Source organism: Rutilus rutilus, assembly GCF_951802725.1.
Source record: "Rutilus rutilus genome assembly, chromosome: 9".
Classification (NCBI taxonomy): Eukaryota; Metazoa; Chordata; class Actinopteri; order Cypriniformes; family Leuciscidae; genus Rutilus; species Rutilus rutilus.
Genome location: NC_140223.1, coordinates 11,576,834 through 11,599,410, shown reverse-complemented (window position 1 = coordinate 11,599,410; position 22,577 = coordinate 11,576,834). Strand labels below are relative to the sequence as shown.

At 36.6% G+C, this 22,577-nt stretch overlaps 1 protein-coding gene across 1 annotated transcript in view; it reads right to left on the bottom strand.

The window, feature by feature from the left end:
• The window catches only part of tenm4 (teneurin transmembrane protein 4), a 232,444-nt gene extending 213,806 nt beyond the window's left edge, over positions 1–18,638 (bottom strand). Inside the window, exon 1 of the mRNA XM_084419906.1 lies at positions 18,349–18,638. The gene's annotated coding sequence lies outside the window, so the exon portion shown is untranslated. The remainder of the gene's footprint in view (positions 1–18,348) is intronic.
• Positions 18,639–22,577: the final 3,939 nt, after the last annotated feature.

The following is a 22,577-nucleotide window of genomic DNA, read 5'->3' as shown; positions in this document are numbered from 1 at the left end:
TTTATCATATTTTATTTGAATGTAGTAGTGGGCAGTAGGCTACTTTCCACACGATTGACATCAGGTTCAAGTACGCCCACAAGCCGTGCGAGTTATTCGTGTATTGCATGTTTGGCTGGTGGTTATGTTGCCCGCATACCGCCTCCCATGGCCGAAACTGGTATTACGACACCTGTCGGGCCGTGGCTATTAATGCTAATGCTAATTGAGGTTGATATCTCTGCAGCACTATAACTTGACATTTTTTTAATGACATCATCGCCCTTATTTCTTCTCATTCTTTTGATGCATGTAGCTCATTTTTTGGATATTTTTACCTCAATTTTTACATAAGGCACCTTTAATAGCTAACTCAAGTGTAATACAATTTCCAATATTCATGCCTATTATAATAATGATGCTTTTACCTTTTTTTCTGAACGTGTCTGAAGGTTATGTCAGAATGATCACATTTGTGAGCTAATAATGATACCAATGGGAAACTTTCTTGTTATTGAGCACATTTACTTTTTTATTGAGCACAATAAAGTGTAAGTATGCATATTATGGTAAAAGTCAGGTCTATTGATGAAAATTGGGAGAAAATACCACTCTGGTTTGAGAACTCCAACTAAGCAAACTAAGACCATAAAAAGCCATTACTTGAAATAAAATAAACATTAACTTACTTTTATTTTATTCCAGCTAGTTGCCAGAGAACGTTTCGCATTTTCGTACTTAGTTTAAGTTGTTTTAGCACTTCAAGTTCGGGTGCAAGTTTAAGTTTACTGGGGAAAAACTAATAAAAATGACTAATAAAACTAATAAAAAAAGCTACAACTTGTTAATCAATAATGACGATAATGACAAATAATGACATGTGACACAACACAATGACTAAAAACTGAAAACAGAAGAAATAAATATGAAACCATTCAAAATATATAAATATAAAAAAGATAATAGTATATAATAAAGATACTAAAATAACACTGGTGCACCCAAACTAAAACCTGTTCAGTTAAAAGTCTGATGCAACAGCACAAAAGTAAAAAAATAATAATAAAAAAAAAAAGACAACGAAATTTAATAACACCAATTTCTATTCCAAAATGCTTGCATATCTAAATGAATTATTTGGTATCCAAATGGAAAAAAAAAACAGCCTACAGTCATATTTACAAAATAAATAAACACAAAAAGCAATACTATCATATTATGGCAATGTAATATGTTGGGCTCAGTCTGAAGGGTTCATAAACATTACATTTCACAGTCAGACAGTGCTCCAAATGTGAATCTAAAAAAAAAAAGAAGCACAAAACAAAACAAACAGTAATTTAATACAGTGAAAAAGAACAAAAATATATGTTTTTACATTCAGGTGAAATATTCACTAAAACAAAACAGATTAATTAGTTTTGTATAACATAAAATTGTATTTATTTAAAAAATATATAATTTACTTGATTATTTATTTCATTTAGTAATCATAAATCATCATCATAAAAGTAAATTGGAATAGGCCTTAAAAGGTAACACAGTCCTCCTTACAGTTGTCTCTGCATATTAAGTATTAAGCTATTTTAAAGACAAATTATTTGAACATCCTATTTAACACTAGACCGAATCAGTGAACCGCAATGATGATTCAGGACATTTTTTGCATTTCCTCCTTACACTTACAACACAAAACCATTTCTCACTGAGTAACTGCCGCCCAATCGTCCAGAAACGACTCTAGACCTAATGTGCTTTCATCTAATGTAATATTATATGACTTGCAGTGATTAACGCCTTGGAACATTACATAGCAGTTATTCCAACAAAAACATTCCTAACGTAATGAGTGCCGCCGCCTGCGAGACATTCAAACAGTCCTCACTTCTGGTGTCCTTTCAATGGCAAATCACTAGGGTCTAATTACCTGCAAATTAACTGCCATTTCACCATCTTGCATAAGATTATGTGCCACATGATGAAACGCCACCGGGGAGTCTAATCTGAAGAGAGGAATCCATACATGCAGAAAATGTGGGCTCCACTTTGTTAGTCTGATAGCAGGAAAATATGTGAAGGCTGTCACATGAAGTACCCAGATAATGTACCTCTCAAAATCCATAAGTGCATCTTTTTATTTACATGTCACTTTGTTCTCCGTTCCCACAGTTTTGCGTAGTGGCCTGCTCTCTCATTTCTGCCTCGTATTTGTCTTGCACGCACACACACACACACACGCATGCTCTCCCTTCCTCCGTTTGGCTCTCGCTCGAGTCCCTGGAGTCTTTCTTGACTGAGGAGGCAGATCTGCCACAGGACGGAGCGTGTTTCGTCAGCGGCCCAGGCTTAGTCACTACCTTTATTTTCCCGCTCTCTAGAGCTGAGGTTGCAGCATGGCCACTGGAGTTCAACGCTGCCCGGCAAAATGACTGAATCACTCTCGATAACAAACACAAAATGTGTCACTTTGTTTTATGATGCAACCTTCAATCCATGAGACAGCTTAAAATATAGCTATGCTTACAACAATCTTTAAAGTCAGCATGAAACCAAAATCTAATTCTACGAACAGTTCAAACCAAATGATTTTCATGATTGATCACTGTTTATATTATCTATCATTAGTGTCACTTCAGTGCACATCCATATGCATTTTATATCTATTTCTGCCATGAAACTGTAGAGAGCGCAGGCTGATTGCAGCCAATGAGATTGCTTGCTCAACATTTAAATAGTCTGGTTCAATAGACCTTATGCGCCAGAGAAACGAGGGCGCCGCCATCTTTAGAATATTGTCTTTGAACTTCCGTTTTTGCGGTCGCTCTGTATATTCCTATGGCACTGCTGTCCAGGAGTAATTCGCTTTTGAAGTGGATTTACTTAATGTAAAGTTAACGAAAGTTATCATGAGGACTGTAATGTTTAAAGCAGATGACTTAACAAATGTCAGTTGACCGGAAATATTTTAAAACGAGTCGTTCATTCATAAACACGCAGAATCGCTGTGAAAATACAGACCGGAAGTCAAAAGACAACGAGCGCAGCGCTGAAAAGGGGCGGGGCTACATAAGGTCTATAGGGCGGTGCAGTATGACATCAGAACCAGGAAGACTAATTCGCCGCTGGTTCCTTCAAGATTTTCCTCACAGGGTTTTATAATGGGGTTTTTCAATTTATGAGTAATATAAAGCCTGTGGTAAACATAACTAGACAATACGTTTGACGTTTTGTTCTACAACTCACACCCCAAGCTGTCTTAGGCCCCGATCACACCTGACGCGTATTTTGCAGTGAGAGGCGCCTTTTTTCAATTGTTTTCCAATGGCAGTGAGCGTTCTGCGCGCTGTTTATGCGCCTGCTGCGCCTCGCGTTTTTGCAGTTGAAAAAAAAAAGCAACTCCCAGCGGAAAAAGCGCCCGACGTCATCGCGTTTTTTTCCACTGTCCAATCGAATGAATGGAGAGGCGGGCCTTCCGTTGTAGTGATGAAAGCTACAGTTGCTTGAACGCCCGGAGAGTGCGATGATGGAGGATAAACTTGTGGTGCTCTCGCCGGGTTACCAGGAGCTTAACGACTTCACAAACCGTAACTACCACAATGTTAACAGAAAGTAAATAAAGTTAATAAAAGGCTGATTTGACGTTTACTTGATGACAGGACAGCTGTTTCAGTGATTGCCTAGCAACATTTAAAAAACGCAGCGCACTGCTCGTTCTGTGTGATTCGAACCTGAAAAACACGTTAGGTGTGGTCGGGGCCTTATCTAGTTACTTGTTAAAAACGCACACTTTCAAAAATAAACATAAATGCTTAAAACTATGGGCCCTATCTTGCACCCAGCGCAATTGACTTTGTACACGGACGCATGTATCATTCCTATTTTGCACCCGCGCAAAGCGGACTTTTCCCTCCACAGAAGCACGTCGGTTAACTAAGAAATACACTTGCGCTCCCCGGGGCGGTTCAGCGCAAAGAGGAGGCGTGTTCCGGCGCAAACGTTCCCTCATGCTATTTTACAGGTTTAGAAAAAAATTGCGCCACTAACCGAAAAAAAACAGTTTAAAGTCAGTGGCGCGTTGCGCATGTTATTAATATGCTATTTTAAGGGCGCATGCTTGGCCATAATCAATGTAGCGTGTGCACAACGCCCATACACTTTGATTCTCTCATCTACACACAGACGCAGCAGTTATCATTTTTGGAAATCATACATTATTACTAAAGATAGATAGATAGATAGATAGATAGATAGATAGATAGATAGATAGATAGATAGATAGATAGATAGATAGATAGATAGATAGATAGATAGATAGATAGATAGATAGATAGATAGATAGATAGATAGATAGATAGATAGATAGATAGATAGATAGATAGATAGATACAGTTTATTATAAAAGCATACATCTGGCTTACACATTTACCCAAATTATCATACGCCTGTTTAACCGAAGTTAATTTGGGTGTGTTTCTCCATCCCCAACGTCCCTGACGGGAACGTCGGTCTCCTCGGCTGTGAACCGCTCCTCGCGTGCGCCTGGCAAATCCGCCGTTATAATAGGAATCCGCTTTAGAACAAGCGCGTCTGCTCTTAAAGGGAATGTGAGATGATGCTCTGATTGGTTTATTTCACGTTACGCCCAAACCACACCTATGAATAATGAAGCTACTTCAGACCAACCCCTTTTAGATTTGCGCCAGGCGCAAGAGTCATTTATCCCGCCGGGAAAATAGCAACAGCGCCAAGACCCGCCCACAAAGTTACTTGCGCTTTGCACTTTGACACTTGCGTTTCAGATCGTTAAAATAGGGCCCTATGTGTGTAATTTACGTTGTAGAACAAAACGTCAAAGTATAGTCAAGTTATGTTTACCACAGACCTTATTTTACACATAAAAAAACAAAAACAAAACATTATAAAACCCCATAGGAAAATCTCGAAGGAACCAGCGGCGAATTAGTCTTCCGGGTTATGACGTCATTCTATGTTTGCTGTAAGCTAGTTCCTCTGAAACACTCCACCTCCCCCAGCTCCACCTGCCTAAATCTGCTACAGGATTCATGTATGTCTATTCTGCAGCAGCAGCATTGCAGATCTAGTTCGCCAAGACCAAGTACATTAGCATTAGCTATGTTTCCAATTTGACTTATGTGCAAAATGGGAATATCACATAAAACATTTGCAAATAACAGTTTCCATCCAGTGAGTCGAAGAGAACAAAATCATTACTTTCTGATAAACTGGATCTGTGCTAAATATAATAAGAAATATTGAAGTTGCAGCAGGAAAAGCCACTGTATATAATAATTTTCACATAAAATAAATGACTTGCACCTCAGAGCACGCAGACGAAACATGATCATGCTATCTTGCTTTCGGATGCATGCTGTTTGGGAACACAGTCGTGTAAGACAGTTCTGGTAGGTAATTATACCGAACCACTTTGACGACAGACTTTGTTCAGGTTGGTCCAGGTATGCCATTCAAAATGAGTTTATGCGCATCAAGGAATTTATTCTGTAAATTTGTTTTTTAGTTTATGCGCATGCTTGTTTCATTTTTACTCAATTGACCACACAAGTTTTTTATGCACATTTATTTATGGGCATCTTGCTGTTTCCATCCAGCATTTTTTTAATGCGATATCCCAAAATGTGCATAAAAATTGGTGGATGGAAACATAGTATTGTCATTTTCATTAACATGCTTCAACTACTGAAATGTAGTTAGTATAAACGGAGCAATTCCAATAGGGTCCTCACACCATCGGTGCTCAGGCCCTTATTAGTAGTATTATCTAACAACATCTTGAGGGTTTAAGACAATTTGAAGGTTATCCTAGCTTTAGGAGGTTATTTAAAAAACATTTTAAGAAGTTTTCTAGGAATTAGTCCACATGAGCACCACATCTCAACTGATGCACCACATCTCCGACTAATGGCTCTAAAATTGAGGATCTTTTTGTTGTTGTTGTTGTTGTTGTTGCAGTACCTCCATAATTTAGCATCTGTTCTCTAAATGTAACATTATAAATCTCTTTCCATTGTCATTAAAGGGGTCTACATTCAGAGACAGGCTTTTATATATGAGTCCTAAGCCTGTAAAGCCTCAATGATCTTATAATGGCTCCAATTTCCTCAATAAGTCCTGGAAATAAGCTTAAATAATTGGCAAGCACACATAATACTCACTTGCTAAAAAACACCTTGTAAGATCTACGGCCGACATACTTCAGACAGACGGGGCCGTATAGTAGGTGTTTTTCCAGACACCTGAGTGGAACGTACATTCAAGTTTGTGACAGTGAATTAAGCTCCGGCGACAAAAGCTGAAATCTAAGACTCGTTCAAGGAGATTGCGATTAGCTTCCAGTGACTTATGTGAATCATCACAGAAATTGCTACATGTGTAGGGTAAAATGCGGCACACAATGGACGCACTGTTTCTCTCAGCACAAGAGAGGTAACATGAACCTCCATCCTCTCTGGAAAGAGGCTCAAGTGCACATATTAAGGCCTCCTCCTTTCACACGAAGCCCCCTCTCCAAAGACCGCTTCAAGAGCAGATTCTGCCTGGTATGAACAATGAGATCCTCCAGCAAGAACAAGGGAAAAGCCACTATTGAGAGGCAACATTAGGCAGGCCTTTCAGGGAGGAGAAAATAAATCAATATCATACAAAGATGTTCATTAGTGGTGTCTGCTAAGGCAAGAATCACTTTTGATCATATTTAGGGTCAGGGACTGAACAACCTCCTGACCTTAAGCATTAAACTTTGGCACATGGGTCAATGACAAACAAGAGTGTTCAAAACGAAGAAAAGGGAAAAAGATCTAGTTTAAAACACACATGCCATGTTCTTAGAAATATAATCTTAATTGTTTCTATTTTTTCTTTATCAAGACAGTTGTATCACCCTGATTTTTACTTTACACCCCCCTAAAAGTATCAAAATGTATTTTTATTCAGAAATACTCATAGTTAAGTTAGAATGCCTTTCTTTGTACATGTGCATTTTTAAGAATTTCCCAAAATTAATAGATCTGGACAAAAAAAATAATAATTAACATCATGTCATTATGCCATGTAACACTGGCTCTGTTAGTACTAAAAATCATCTTTGGAAGAGTAAAACATCTTTTCAGAATCTAGTTTAAAACACATGTGCCAAGTTTTTAGAAATGTAATCCTTGTATTTCTTCTGAAAATAAAAATATGAACTAAAAAGTCCTCATTATGATATCAATACAGTATAATCACCCTGATTTTGCTTCATGTCTACCGAAAAAATTAAATAAAAATATTGTATTTCAGAAATTGTAAAAAAAAAAATATATATATATATATATATATATATATATATACTCAGACTTGCCAAACCATTATATATATATATGAATTGCATTTTTATGCATTTCTGAAAAATGTATAGATCAGAAAAATATATGAACCATATGGTATATATATATTATGAACCAATATTTGGTCTTTGCACCATTAACTCTATATGATTTTGTAAGAAAAGTAAAAAAAAATCTTATACATCCAGTTTAAAACATGTGTGCCAAGTTCCTAAAAAATGTAATCTTTGTATTGTTCCTGAAAAAATAGATTTTTCCTGTCAGCTTAAGAAAATGAACTATTAATAGTTTTGTTTAAGAATTAAATCTTTAAAAAAAAAAAAATTAACAAATCTTTTTCTTCACCCTGATATTCACTTTATGTAACCACCCCCCCAGAATTAATTTTAATTCACAAGTTTAAAAAATGCCCACCATAGTTGAGCTGTCAAGGCATTGTATAAAATGCATTATGTATTTATGCAAATAAATAACGGATCCAGTCATTGACATTAGATTTGTGCTAAAAATCACACAGACATTGGGAGGACTTGTCCTTTCTTAGAAACCAACTAGCAATATTCAACCGCAGTGATGTTCTGGCATCCACCCACATATGGACAAGGAGGATTTTCTGTGAGAATGTAAAACCTGTATCTAAACATCACCACAAAGGTGAGTCAAGGCAGAAGGGGGCGACCCCGCAGGATTGTGGGAGGCAGAAGTTTTAGTCTCCAACACAAAAGGTCCTGGGGTCGAAAAGCCGAGTGTTGACTGTCATCAAAACACAACGGTGCGAAGATTCATTCATCACCTAACTATTCAACCAATTGGCCAACAAAGAAAAACATTTGGTATTAAACATCCATGTGAATCTTTTTCTTTCCCGAGATGAGTAATAAGGTCATTTACAGGCCATGAGGTGCATTAGCATTGCTCAAACAAAACAGACAATGCCACAGTATACAAGGATAAATGAAGAAACCTCAAGTCTGACCTCACTCTGGCACAGTACTGCTGCTGATGGCAAATAGCCAGTAATTGATTAATTACCCAGCGTTCAAAGCAGATGTTGCGTTCGCATGTCAACCGAAGCAAACCCATCATTTGTTTTACCATTTCAATTGCTATTTTTCAAATCGACGTCAGCTTTCAACTTACGATGCCGTGGGTGATCTGCATTTGTGGGACTTTTCTAAGGGTAAGAAATAACTTCCCAGAGGTAGACTGTATTGCTCAGAGGTTTCTCTTTCAAATCTCACGAGATTTCACTGTGTTTTTCAGTTAGGTTTCATCTATGCACCTTTTTATCACAGACAATTCCTTTGGAGTATGAAAAAGTGCCCCAATATTGAACTTCTGGTATGAAAAAACCAACAACAATAAGCTAATAATTAGTTCATTGTTCTCGCCAATGAACATAAATGGCCAATATAACAAAAACGATCTTTTTTATGCTATAAGTGAATTTAGGCATCACCACATCATAATGTCCTGCATAAAAAAAAATTATATTTATTTTGAGATTCGCTATAGATTACATTTAAAAGTGTTATTAAACTGTCAAGTTTTTTCAAGATTCATTTTAAGTGAGCGTTAGATCAAGTCAAAGGTAATCTAAGTGTAGAAAATAAGTGAAATCAACAGGTAAACATAGGGAAACCGAGCATCAATTAATGATAATAAATACAGATAAGGTAGCAACAAAATATTTACATTTATGCATTTGGCAGATGCTTTTTTTACAAAGCGACTTACATTGTATCAAGGGCCACGTTTTTTGCGGCTTTTTATCTCTCAATTCTGACTTTCTTACACAGAACCGCGTGATATAAAGTTGTAATTGTGAGTTATAAAGTCAGAATTGCATGATATGAAGTCGCAATTGTGTTATAAAGTCAGAATTGTGAGATATAAACAATTATTTTTTTTCCTTAGAATTGGACTTTATAACTCGCAATTGTGAGTTTATATCTCACAATTCTGAGAAAAGATGTCAGAATTTTGAGATATAAACTCGCAATTGCGTGTTATAAAGTCAGAATTGGTTGAAAAAAAAGTCAGAATTGCGAGTTTATGTCTCGTAATTCTGACTTTATAACACGCAATTGCAACTTCATATCACACAATTCTGACTTAACACGCAATTCTGAGAAATAAAGTCAGAATTGAGAGATGTAAACTCGCAATTGTGAGATAAAAACTCGCAATTATCTTTTACATTTTTTTTATTCTGTGGCAGAAACAAGCTTCCATAGAAACCTACAATCTCCATATTTCGTCATTTTTTTCATAAATCGTTACTATTGGTCACTCTTTACATCTGTCTGTGGTTTTTGCAATTATTTAACCAATGAAAAGTATTAAAAAGAGCTTGTGACTAAACCTCGTAACTCCATTGGATTAATGAAAAACTTAGGAGCATTTTGGAGCATCTCTGCTTGTTTGCAATGCAAGGGTAGTTAAAATTAAGAACTGGTTGCTTGAATAAGTACAGCATTTTCTTTACTCAAGAAACATGAAATATAAAGGCTAATGTTTTATGTATTTGAAGAGTGGAGAAGTGTGTCTTAGTCTAGCATTTGTCGTTGAGTCATAGCCAGTACTGTCATAAATAGCCTGTGTGTAGCACTTCATCTTTTAATAAAATGAGATTTTGGCTAAATGAGAGAAAAACTGAACATCTACATAGCTACAGTAAACTTTATAACCTGTAAGTTGATGAAATCATAATGCAATGCACTTACTGTCTCAGATGCGGCCGTTCTTATTGTCAGAAAAATCATGTATGTCTGAAATTCGCTGGTCAAAAATCTCATAACTCTATCTGAGCTTGATTTGTGCGCATAATAAAATGACCGATCCAAGTGTCTGACCATAAAGCCCCAATATCAACTTTGACAACACAGTGTTTAATTATTTAAAAAAAATTGTGTTCTTTCCGTTTTCTTTTTTCAAGGTTTCAGCCTGACAGTGACAATTTATTAATATCTCGAGAGGAAACGTGAGCTTACTATGGTCTTTTTCTCAGTAGAAACATCTGAGAATCCAAAGACTTAAGCAAAAGTCCCCATGTAATCTCATTGCAGTCAAGGAGAAACAACTGAGATTTTCTTTCCTAGGGGTTTACAAGCAACGCTGCCTCTCTCATTTCTCTGGGAAAAATCTCAACCTTCCTAAATAGTTGCTTCTATGCAAAATATGGAATTACCGTTTAATTTTTTCAGTCTTGGCATAAAATTGCTTGGGCAGTGAGCATCCCAGATTGGAGGGAGTATACCTGGTGAAATTGCATGGGAATAGGTGCCCAGACTACGAAGTAGAATCTCTTGAAAGTCATTTGAATGTAAATGTGGCAGCTGTTGTTCCTGATCCCACTTTTAGAATACACAATGTCCAAGCCCACTGGAGTGAAGAAAAAGCTTTTCTTTCCCCCCAACACACAGAAAAGCTAGAGTCACATTTCATAAAAACACCCAGCTACACTTCACTTTTAAAAAGTAATGCCGCAAATCCCTGACAGCTGCGTTGCCGCAACAAGAATGTGTCTCCTTCAATGAGAATTTCCCAAAGATTAACCAAGTTTCACTAAAGAGAAAAAGAGAGAGAGAAATCCCTCATTCAGCAAATCTCGACTGCTCAGTTGACCAGTCACCGTTCACTGATTCTGGAAATGAGGAGCGCTATGGATATATATATATATTTTTTTTTTTTCCTCTATCAACTTTCAAGTCCAATAAAACGTAGTTATCTCGACAGGCTGCCGTTAGCCTTATGTACAATAAATCACAGCATGACAGACTGCAAGTTCGACTAAACATAATGCTGCAGGCAAGCAAATACACCCCCTGCACCCTTTACGCTCATCATCGCCATTAATAGCGTTCGTGTTGAGAAGGTGAACGGGAAGGCTGCGTTCGTAAAGCAAAGCTTAATGCACCAACTGTCCCCAATGACAGTGATTTATACGCCGTCTGAGAGGGACAAAGCAAAGCTCTGGTCGTTTTAACATGCGCAAATTAGCGGATTCCTCCCAAAACAAGTGACCGTGACAATGAGCTTGATTTACAGTAAGATCTTCTCTTCCTGTCAAAGCATTTAAACAAACAGAGGTGAGAAACAATGATGAATTGTTTTGATTGAGACATTGCAGAGTCGCGAGTAAGACCTTTTTTAGCGCTAATTACCGGATGCCACGGAAGCTGTTGGTTGTTTGTCTTTGCAGGATTTCAGGAGAAGTGTTATTTCAGGCAATTATCACAATAAAAAAATAAATAAAAATTATTTAAAAAAAAACTTAGTAACTTTAGCTTAAATTTAAATTCAAGGCATTTTTATCTTTTTGAGGGGTATTTGAAGTGTATTGATAGAATTTTTGGGGACTTTTTAAAAACGTGAATATATTCTAAACATACATTTTAAATATATATATATATATATATATATATATATATAGCATCTTTTTTTCTAATGTTAGTATGGATTTTAGTTCGCAAAGCTCTAAACTATTTTATATATGCAAGAAATGATGCCTGATGAAAAGATGCCTTAAATGTCTAATGTAAAAAAAAAAAAGAAAAAAAAAAAGATTTATTATGCATTAGTTATGGATTTTCTTTTAATCCAAGTATTGTATATTTTCAGTTCACAAAAGTCTTAACTGTTTTATAATATGAAATATGTAGAAATACAAGAAATGTGCGAAATCTTTACAAATGCAGATAATAAAAAAAAAAAAAAATAATAATATATATATATATATATATATATATATATATATATAGAGAGAGAGAGAGAGATATAGGTACTATACGGTTATCCGGACCACACGTAAATGTACTATACGTTTAACCTAACCCTACCCAAATAGGTGTGGTCCGGATAACCGTATAGTTCCTATATATATATATATATATATATATATATATATATATATATATATATACACACATTTGTAAAGATTTCACACATTTTAAGGATTTCACATTTCTTAGCATACATTTTTTACTTTTGTCAAATTATCCATACATTATTATCCTACATTAAATAAACATACAGATAGATCAAAATAATGAAGCCCAATTGCATTTCTTAAAGATTTCGCATTTATTAAAAAGTTTAGACTTCTGTAAACTAAAACCCAGGCAAAATACTCGCATTAAAAGAAAATTGCCTAAATATTTGGACAAAATATTTATTATGCAAAAAATGCATTCGTCACATTATGCATCTTTTCTAAAGATTTCGCATTTTTTCTTGCATCTCTAAGCATAAACATTTTGAATTTTGTCAAATATCCATATATACACACATTACGTACATTAAAAGAAATATGCCCAATTTGATACAATCTAGTTTGCATTTTTAAAGAAATAGGCATTTCATACAGCAGTATTTGAGCTGAGTTATGTGCTTCTTTTGCATTGTCCTCACTGACTGCGAGCAAAAACAAACAGACAAGGTAACATGCTATCACATTCACAAATTAGACATTTGATTCATTTGTGGAAATTTTTGCTTTAAATCCTTTAGGAGACAAATGACTCTCGCATTTATTTTTTAACAAACAATCTTACAAACTGACAAGTGGCCATTAGAACAAATTGGTGTTTATGGTTTAGGTGTAGCCATTGCTTTTAATCTCAGTGAATAACGGGGGTGGTGGTATTTACAGCACTATAAACTGACACAATAAAGGCCTAATTGCATTAGCAGTCAGTGAGGGTCACACAGCTTTCACATTGATCTCAAATGGACTGAGCACATAGTAGGTCACCGCCATAATGCAGATCATTGATCCAATTTTGCGTATACGTTTATTCATAACCACCCCCCGCACCACAATGATTACTTCTTTCCTTATTTTCCTTACTACCCAGCAGTGTACTTAACTGTAGCTTATGGAAACACTACTATGCTGTGTTGTCATAAGGATCTGGCAGAGTATTACAGTTCTGATTACGTTCTACATAATCTGATGTCAGACCTCTTCTTTCTGCTTCTGAAAACTAATGCCATGATGTGTCAAAAGCAAATGTGTCTATGTTGATACTTCTTGGTAGGACTGTTTATCCCTTTAAAGCTTCATGTCGAGGCTCTTCTGGAGTTCAAACAGCTTACACACATAAACGTATTTTTCGAAGAAAATAAATAAGATTATTGGAGTAAGAAGATACTATTTCAGTCTTTCTAATTCAAAAATTCACATTAAATCAATTTGTTACTTGCTGTATCTTTGTAATTATCTGGGAAATTCACTAGCAATTGAAAACAAAGTGAAAATGGTTTCAAAGTAAAACCTACACTAATTTTGTTTCAGCGTATGCAACATTTTAACGCATATAAGAGGACAATGGCTGTTTAACAGAATAACGCCATTTGTCTTCAACAACGCACTCTTACGGCAACTCATAAGTTTTAAGTTTTGGCGACTTACTGGGGAATACTTATGAATTTGTACGATCGTATTCATATGTTTTCGTGCAATCTTACACCCCATTGATGTGTTAGGTTAAAGGCCCTTGCACACTGAGTCAGAAATTCGCATCCGAAATTTTCGCACGTTAAAAAAATAAATACAACCTCACGGTATGTCAATCACGCTTGCACACTGCCTCCGAAACTTTCGTCCGTCATAAAAAAATTCGAATCAGGTTCGATTTTCTGTGCTTTACGCATCCGTAGCAAGCATTTTGAATGGTGTTTTGACAATTCACAGCCACCGAATATTCACGAATATGAACAAACGCATGCGGAAATTTCGGACTCAGTGTGCAAGGACCTTTAGGGGTGGACCTTCATGCTACGTTTTTCTAAACGTACTACAGTTTTCGTACTTATTCAAACGAAATCGCCAACTTGTAAAACAATAATGCTTTCTCATGAGATTGGGTTGGTTTTCAAACAGTTTTCCCCAAGAACACTCCTTATCTGTCATTGGTTGGGAAGATAGCCACGCCCCCTAAACTCACACCATTGGTTGAGCCAATGTTGCTTTATTAGGCAGGTTGCCAAAACAATTGTGTTTTTTTTTTTTACAAATGGGCTACAAATGGTTTATTTATTTAGTTGCCTATGCATTTAATTACAATTACAGATAACCATTAACAATGCTAATGCTAATACTAAGGAAAACTAACTAATCGTGATTCGTGGACTTGCAGGAACAATCCCAAAAGTACGTGTTTTCTTCTTACTATTGGTGTATTCGATTATATTTCTGAGCAGTGGTTGAGCAAGGAAAATGCCTCACTGCACAAGAGTCTTGTGAAGACCGTGATCAGATCTTTCTAGCACTGCAGGTTTAAAGAGACCTGGCAGGAGTGCTATTCTGGGGCTCCTTAATAACAGGAAGGTGCAATGAGCAACACTTTACACACTGTGAGTCCACCTCACATTGATGTCTACACTCCTTCACAATAGCTCAGCTATGAAGCCTTATTACATGAGAGACTCAGCATCCCTACAGAAAGAAGAGTCACTGGGGAGCGCAAGCAATTCATTGGTTTGATTCCATCATTGTTTCGTCTCATCGCAGTTCAAACTAGTCAGTAGTTTATGAAACCAAACCAAACCCACATGAAAGAGCTTGGACTGTTAGAAAAATTAGCATTTTTGCGAATTCATTAGCAAAATATCCAAATAATGTAATGTTCTCCGTCAAAAAGTCCACATACAAGTTCATTTTCATAAAGATCACTCTTGAGAAGTAAATTCACATTGCATACTGTAAAAAGACAAATGATTAGAACGAGATATAAGAGAGAAGAAATTAGCCTGATGTTTTTCTTCGTTCTCTTTGTAAGGGCGAACAAAGAGAGAGTTGCCCGAGCTTTTCTTTTCATGGAAATCGCTCGCTTGTGTGGACCATCCCAGAGTCCTCATCAGCTTGGACCATGACAACCGGGAGAATACAAGGCCGTCCTCGAAAGGTCAAACCCATGGGGACCCACCAACTTCAGACTCATTTAGTACCGCTACACAACACCTCACGCCACACTACAGAACACGGGGTCGCGCAAATTTAACCCCACGATGCTTGTTACCCTCAGCAGACACAAAAAAACACACAGGCTTACAACTAAATTTAAGCTATGATAAGGTTTATAAGGTAACACTTTTACAATCAGGTCTCATTTGTAAACCTTAATGCATTAGCAAACATTTATTTTACAGCATTTTATTAATCTTTGTTAATGAGAGTTAATAAAATACAATTATTAATTGCTCATGTTATCTCATAGTGCATTAACTAATTTTAACAGAACTTTTGGGTTTAATAAATTTATTAGTAAAACGTTGAAAATAAACTAATGTGAAATCAAAAATGTGTTAATTGTTAGTTCAATGTTAACTAAGGGATAGTTAAAGGGATAGTTCCCCCCAAAAACTAAAATGTTGTCATTAATTACTCACCATCATGTTGTTCCAAACCTGTAAGACTTTTGTTCATCTTCAGAACACAAATAAAGGTATTTTAATAAAATCTGAGATTTCTGCCCCTAAAGCCCCATTCACACCGCCAGCGACAAGTCGCTAGTCTCTGTACTGTGAGTCGCTTGTGGGCGTTCGTAGTGCTGTCGCTCTAATGTTATTGGTAGACTGCATGTCTGGCCATATCTATAGAAAATACCATCACAAGTGATATACAACTATATACCTCAAAAGAAACAGTATGCTGTTGGGAGAGTCTTTTTATTTTACCACAGCAGTGTTCAGTGGATTTAATCATTTAGCCTACTAGATTAACGATCAATCAATCAACAAATTAACTCATCCTGTCATAAATGACTAAACCGTCATTCGAATTTGACAAATAATCAATTTTCTTGTCCCTAATAGTCAACCTAATGCAGTGGAAACTGTAGCAGTGCTAAACTTGGATCATAAAATTACAACACTCGAACTAAATGTGTGAATTAAACTCACTGAGACTGTCGACAGTTTCTTTTCCAAGCATCATTTTATTATATTCATGTATGTGTTTATAGTCAAATCATATAAAACAGTGAAATCGCCCTCGAACTCTTCCGTCTTGCCTGCACCGCACTCGGTGACGTGAGCTGAGTTCCACTGAAAGTCTTCTTTCCTATTGGTTGTCGCTCGCGAAAACTGCTTCTCATTTGCATAAAGTTTACATTTCTGAACTTTTGTCGCGTGTCTCGCATTCTGTCGCCAACGGTCACTGTCGCTCGTGTCGCCGGAAGTCGCCAGCGATCCATTGAAATGAATGGGATCATGTCGCTGCGTGTCGCTGGCGGTGTGAACGGGGCTTTAATTGACAATCTATGCAACTACCATTCAAGCCCCAGAAATATAGTCAAGACATCATTAAAGTATTCCAGTGGTTTAACCTCAGTTTTAAGTGACGTGAGTGAAAAACATAATTTACCACTTCATTTACAAAATATTAATCACCATGACGCATGCATGTTGTTTTGACGAAAGCATTGAAAGTGGTAGTTGCGTAGCTGTCAATGGAGGGACAGAAAGCTCTCAGATTTAATCAAACAGATTTGATTTGTGTTCTGAAGATGAACGAAAGTCTTACGGGTTTGGAACGACATGAGGTGAGTAATTAATGACAGAATTTAAATGTTTGGGTGAGCTAGCCTATCCCTTTAAGGTCTTCAGCTGTACTAAGTGCAGAGCCAATGGAGCTTTGCTTTGGATCCATTTTTGTTGGTAGAGAAGAAGATGATATTACATGATATTAACTAATGTTAAGTAAGTGTTACTATATCCTGCTGATGATTAAAAACTAATTCAATGTTTATTTAGCTGGTATTTTTTCAAGCAGAGTGGCCCTCCAAAAAATGTGTCCTCTTAAGATGCACTTAAAAATGATCCAAAATATCAAACCAATTTTCTGAGCAATTCTGCACTTTAACCAAATGCGTTTTAATGGTCATTTTAGCCAGTTATCTACTAGTTCACGTTAACTATGAACGTTTGACAACCACAGAGTGTCCAAATACTTCAGTATACCATTTAAAAACAAATCAGTTTCTTTTATTACATATTTGTCTTGAAAGTGTGCTTGTGCCATCTTTCTTTAGAATAAATTTGGCTTGATGTTTTGTCTAATGCAATGCCATACCCCATTTTAAGTGCGCCCAAATATATTTTGTGCATCTTTTATGTATATTGTATAACATCTCTTCTATCAATCTACTACCGTATCAATTTTTCAAAAGCCCTGCTGTTATGAGGAATGCACTTGTGTGCTACTGAATAAAAATACGATTTAACATCTCAAAGCATTTTATTCTCTCCCTCCTCAAGCAGAATTAAAGTAAAAAAAAAAAGTACAAAGAAACACAGCCGTAGTACTGTCAGTCCAAGCATATTCTGCCAATATTTGCCATTATTTCCATAAAATACATCAGCATTAGCCATGAATGCCCCTCACAACAAACCCTCAGAGCCCAAATAGGAGGGAGTTCGAGAGTAGGAGGTAAAGCAAGAGCTGTAAATGCCCATTTGCTTTACAGGATCAATCTGGAAACGCAGTATCCCACTGCCAGAAAACAACGCTAACAAACCCACCCTAGAAAGTCAAACACTATCTTCTCTACATCCTTAAACTATAGTCATCCATCCATATTACACCCTTAAGTGAAGGATCATAGAGGAGTGAAACATGCAGCGGTAAGCAGGTACACCCTCGGCCCATTAATATGGGATGGGTGTTGAGTCTAAATGCTGGAAAATGCCCAAAATGCCCTAGTTAACGAGAACAAACTTCTATTTAGAAGGATAGAAGGAGGCTTAAAAGACACTGAGATATGAATCATTTATCCTTAAGCAATAATGCATGGTTTTACATGGAAAACAGAGTGCAGCCAAGCCCTCTTTACTTTACACTGCCTTTCCATGCTGCAAGTTTACAAGCTGCTCCATAATAAATAACAGAGGAGGCTGTGCGTAATAGTATCAAGCATCCTCGCGCACAGCCCAAACCAAAACGCTCCAGCTGTTTCTGCAACAACACGCACTTTTCTCTCTTGAAGAACATGCATCTCACCATTGCTGAAGAACAAGGCGTCTATCTATCCAGCGGCTTGGAGGTTACGGTCGCTTTTCCGGAAGGTGTTATGCTCTTAATTTCGGTGTCTCATCATCATGATCTCCCGTTTGGAAAATGAATAGGAGGGAAAATGTCCAGTGCGCCGCATAGAGAGAGAGAGAGCGCGCGCGAGAGAGAGAGAGAGCAGTGCGCATGAATAAGACAAGCCGTGTGTTTGACTGCGGAGAGCTGGAGGGCGAATAGCGTCCGTGTGCTGTAGTGCTGAGTCCGTGAGCGCTTGCAGTGGAAAGCAGTGGAGCACAGGCTGGAGGCTGGAGGGAATGCCGAGGAATGACAAGCGGCTTCCACCATCCACAGTCGGCTCGTACCATGTGTGCGCACGGGAGGGGGGTGCGCGCGAGATCGCGAGCGCTTTTTACGCGGGCTAAAACGTGTAAAAATGACTACGATAAAACTGTGTTTGATAACATGCAAGATACCTTACCGCATACGGTAAATATCATGCTGTATTTTAAAATGACTGTAAATTTTACTGTAAAATATTCGAAGTAAACCGTATAAATTAGATTAATTTACGGAGTTACGTTTAAAATGATGTTTTTGTAAATAAAAATCATGTATAGTTTATAAACAAAATAGTAATTTCCCCAAATCTCGGCCCGATTGTGTGTGTGTGTTTGTGCTTTGACTAGTTTTTGTACCCCGTTTGTGGAGGACTCTTATTACACTGTCTCAATACATTTTGCATTATGCCTATCAATCTTTTATTTATTTTTTGAATAGATTGGCATATTAAAAAAAACTATGTTTGCCCTCTTCAAATACTGCTCATTTCAATAATCAGGTTCTTCAAATTCCATTTGAAATTAATAAATTATTAATGAATTGTTTTAATTAATAAAAGTAATTTTTATTAAGCAAATTATTTTAATTAAAATAAATCCAGCATATATAATGTTTAAAGTGCATTATATAATTTAATGACTAGTTACTAAGCCATTCCGTTTTTGTTTGTTTATTTGTTTGTTGTGAATAAAAAAAGAAAAAAAAAAGCCCTTGCAATATTTAACCTACATGAACAATAAAATTACACTGGCATACATATGCAAGAGTCAGTATAATTAAGTTGTTTAGAAGCAACAACAACAAAAATACGGAGCACAAGATTTATATATCGAGGGAACGAAGTAGTAAATTGTCCGGGGAAGGTCTCTTTTTTTAAGTTTCGTTAAGATGTTTACAGATTTACAATAAAAAAAAGTGATGAATACATCATAATTCTTACATATAACCCCTCTAACCAGATGAAATAATTATAGCCCATAGTTCACATAAATCTAATAAAATAAAATCACTTATTTTTATCCTTGATCAATAGAAACTATAGAAATACAAATCACACAACAGTATTTGATTAATATAAACATCTTTGAAATTCTGTAAATTTTCTTTGTGTTTTCCACTTTCTCTTCCTTTGTTTGGCCCCACAGTTTAAGCCTTGCCCTCAAATCTAAAGCTATATGAAAACTCTTATTTTCCCCCTTGCTTCTTTGTAAGGTTAAAAAGAATGGTCAAGGGTCCCTATCCATCCAACTTATGTTTGGTTACCCTGAGAACAAGAGAGAGGCCAGGAGGTGGTATGTGTGGGGTTCAATTCACTGCATTATCCCCTGAAAGCTAATCTCAGGCCAGCTTAGGCCTTCTTACCGCTCCCTGACTGTGAATGGCTGAGTGAAAAGTTAAATATTCTTTCACATGTAAAACTGCCAGGCCAAGTTGGGATTGTGAAGGTGTCAGTGTGGGATTTGGAGACCCTTGGTTGACATAGGCAACAGGAAGACGGGGCGGGGGGGGGGGGGGGTTGGGGGGGGCCTTACTATTTGTACTTTTTCATAGCATCTCGAAAAACATCCTCGTGATCTCCTACACTAAAATTCCAGTCTAGCCACAAAACCTTTGGGTAAATATATGGGTACAAAGAGAGAGCAGGCTTAAACAATTGGAATGTTCCACTCTCAAATCTCCTGTCATCAAGTCTTACCTTCACCTGGATCAGCGAGGGCCTGAAGGCACCATCAGCGACGCAGCTCTGGCTTCTCTCCAAGCATGAAAGCCCAAAGGATGCGGAGGATACAGCAGATTACCAGGTCACTGCAAACGCTGCCCTTCAGGCACAGGACACCCTACTGAGGACAGCATCAATGCTTGTGTGCTGGTGCATGCCTTGTGTTTGCAGAGTTTCGGCAAAGTAAACCGAGAGAACAATCATTATTCCGACCAACTACTCCCCAGGATCAATGCTGTACACTTAAGAAATGAAAAAGCTGTCCCTTTTGCTGATTTTTTTGGGGAATCCCACTTCCAGGTGAAACACAAGGGCAGTTATGAAGTCGTTACACATTGTTGAATGTCTTTAGCTGTGCAAACAACACAATATTAATTTCTCAGAATACCATCACTCACTATTTGACCTTTCTTTCACGTCATCTTGTACAAATGCCTAAAAATCTTGGGTTATTTTTTTCAACCCTAATCCTAGGTTAAGCCTTTTGGGTCAATTCTTTTTGGGGTTATTTTTTCAGTGTTTGGGTAGTTTTTGTGTTACCCAGCTCCTGGGTCAAACGTAACAACCCAATGTTTGGGTATGACACAAGCTCCGGCACGAGATCCAGCGCTGTTACAGTGGAAACGGGACAACAGAGACTGGTCAATTACACTTTAATTACTTCTAAATGTTTTCTTTTTTACTTCTAATATTTGTTTAATGAGATGCAATATGTATTCAAAACTATATTATGTATTCGAAAATAAAGGAATTATCATGCAAACCAATGGTTGTGTGGATTATTATTATTATTTATTTAGAGGATTTAAGTTAATCCGTAAACATTAATTCATGTATGAAGTAAAAAAAGAGAAAAAGCAAAAGCAAAAAAAAAACCCTAGTACTATAGTAAAATGAATCAACCCATTATATAATGGGTTAAATAACCCAATTTTCTGGGTAAAATCAACCCAACACGTGTTCTGTCCTATATTTACCCAGCCCAAATTGGGTTGTTTTTAACCCAGTGTTCAGATAAGAGTCATGGACAGTGAGCAAAACCATTTGTAGGTATAATCTCACACATTTCTATGCTATTGTCTCAGTCATTTCCTGGGAAATGGCTCTGTTATCAGTAAATGGGTAGTTTCTTCATACCGTAAGCATCCTATCATCATTGGCCAGGATGATTGGATCTCGTAATGTACTTGTTGGTCATACTCATAACATTGCTGTTATTGCCATGAAGCTATGAAGATTTATTTTAAAAGCACTTTGGTTGTTGTATTGCTTCTTTGATTAGTTATTTGATTTGTATTTATTAACGAACATGATGGCATTTGGAATAACATGCACTGGTGAATTGCTCTCAATAAGACTGTGAGGAAACGTATGAGGAAGTCAGTTTTAATTTACTGATTTTAATGGCTCTTTACAGCACTTAATATGTTGATATGGGAGTCTCAAAGGTCATTCACATATTATTCATAATAAATCACAGAGATATTGTTTTGTATGGTGGGCTAATATGCCTTATTTTTAGATAAGGTGATTGCCGAAGGAGACCTGCATTACATGCACCATAAAACTCATAATTAGTGTTGGCTTGGCTGTTTTCACCCACTCCGTATTAATGAGATAATCAAACTAAATCATTGTAACACTCAAGGGGCAAAACAGGCAGATTTTTATATCAGCTGGGGGGAAAAAACTGGGATTTTTGGATTGCTGTTCATTTATTTATTCCAATGAAGGTTGTATCTTCCAGTGAGCATATTTAAATTTAAAAACTCACGAGGGGCTTGATTACTTCTCATCATAAACTTTCATCTTCCAGAGCCAGAATTTTTTCATTGAAGTGTGATTAATTCATTGCTGCTTGGGAAAATTCACAGCAACACATTGAGACATTTGACCAGCAGGAATTAGATGAACAAAAGAAGGAATCTGAAAGTAATGTTTTAATTACTGTACACTGTAAAAAATGATATGATCAGTAATTCATATGTTCTTATATTAACATTCAACTTTCTTTATAAGGTATACAAGATTCAAGTACATTTTTTAAGTGTAATATAATTTAAGTTGACTTGTAAGGCCAATTTGTTTTTGTTTTCATTTTAAAGGGCAGGAACTGAATTTAAGTTTAAAGTTAAAATAGGTGAGATTTTTAATTATGTTA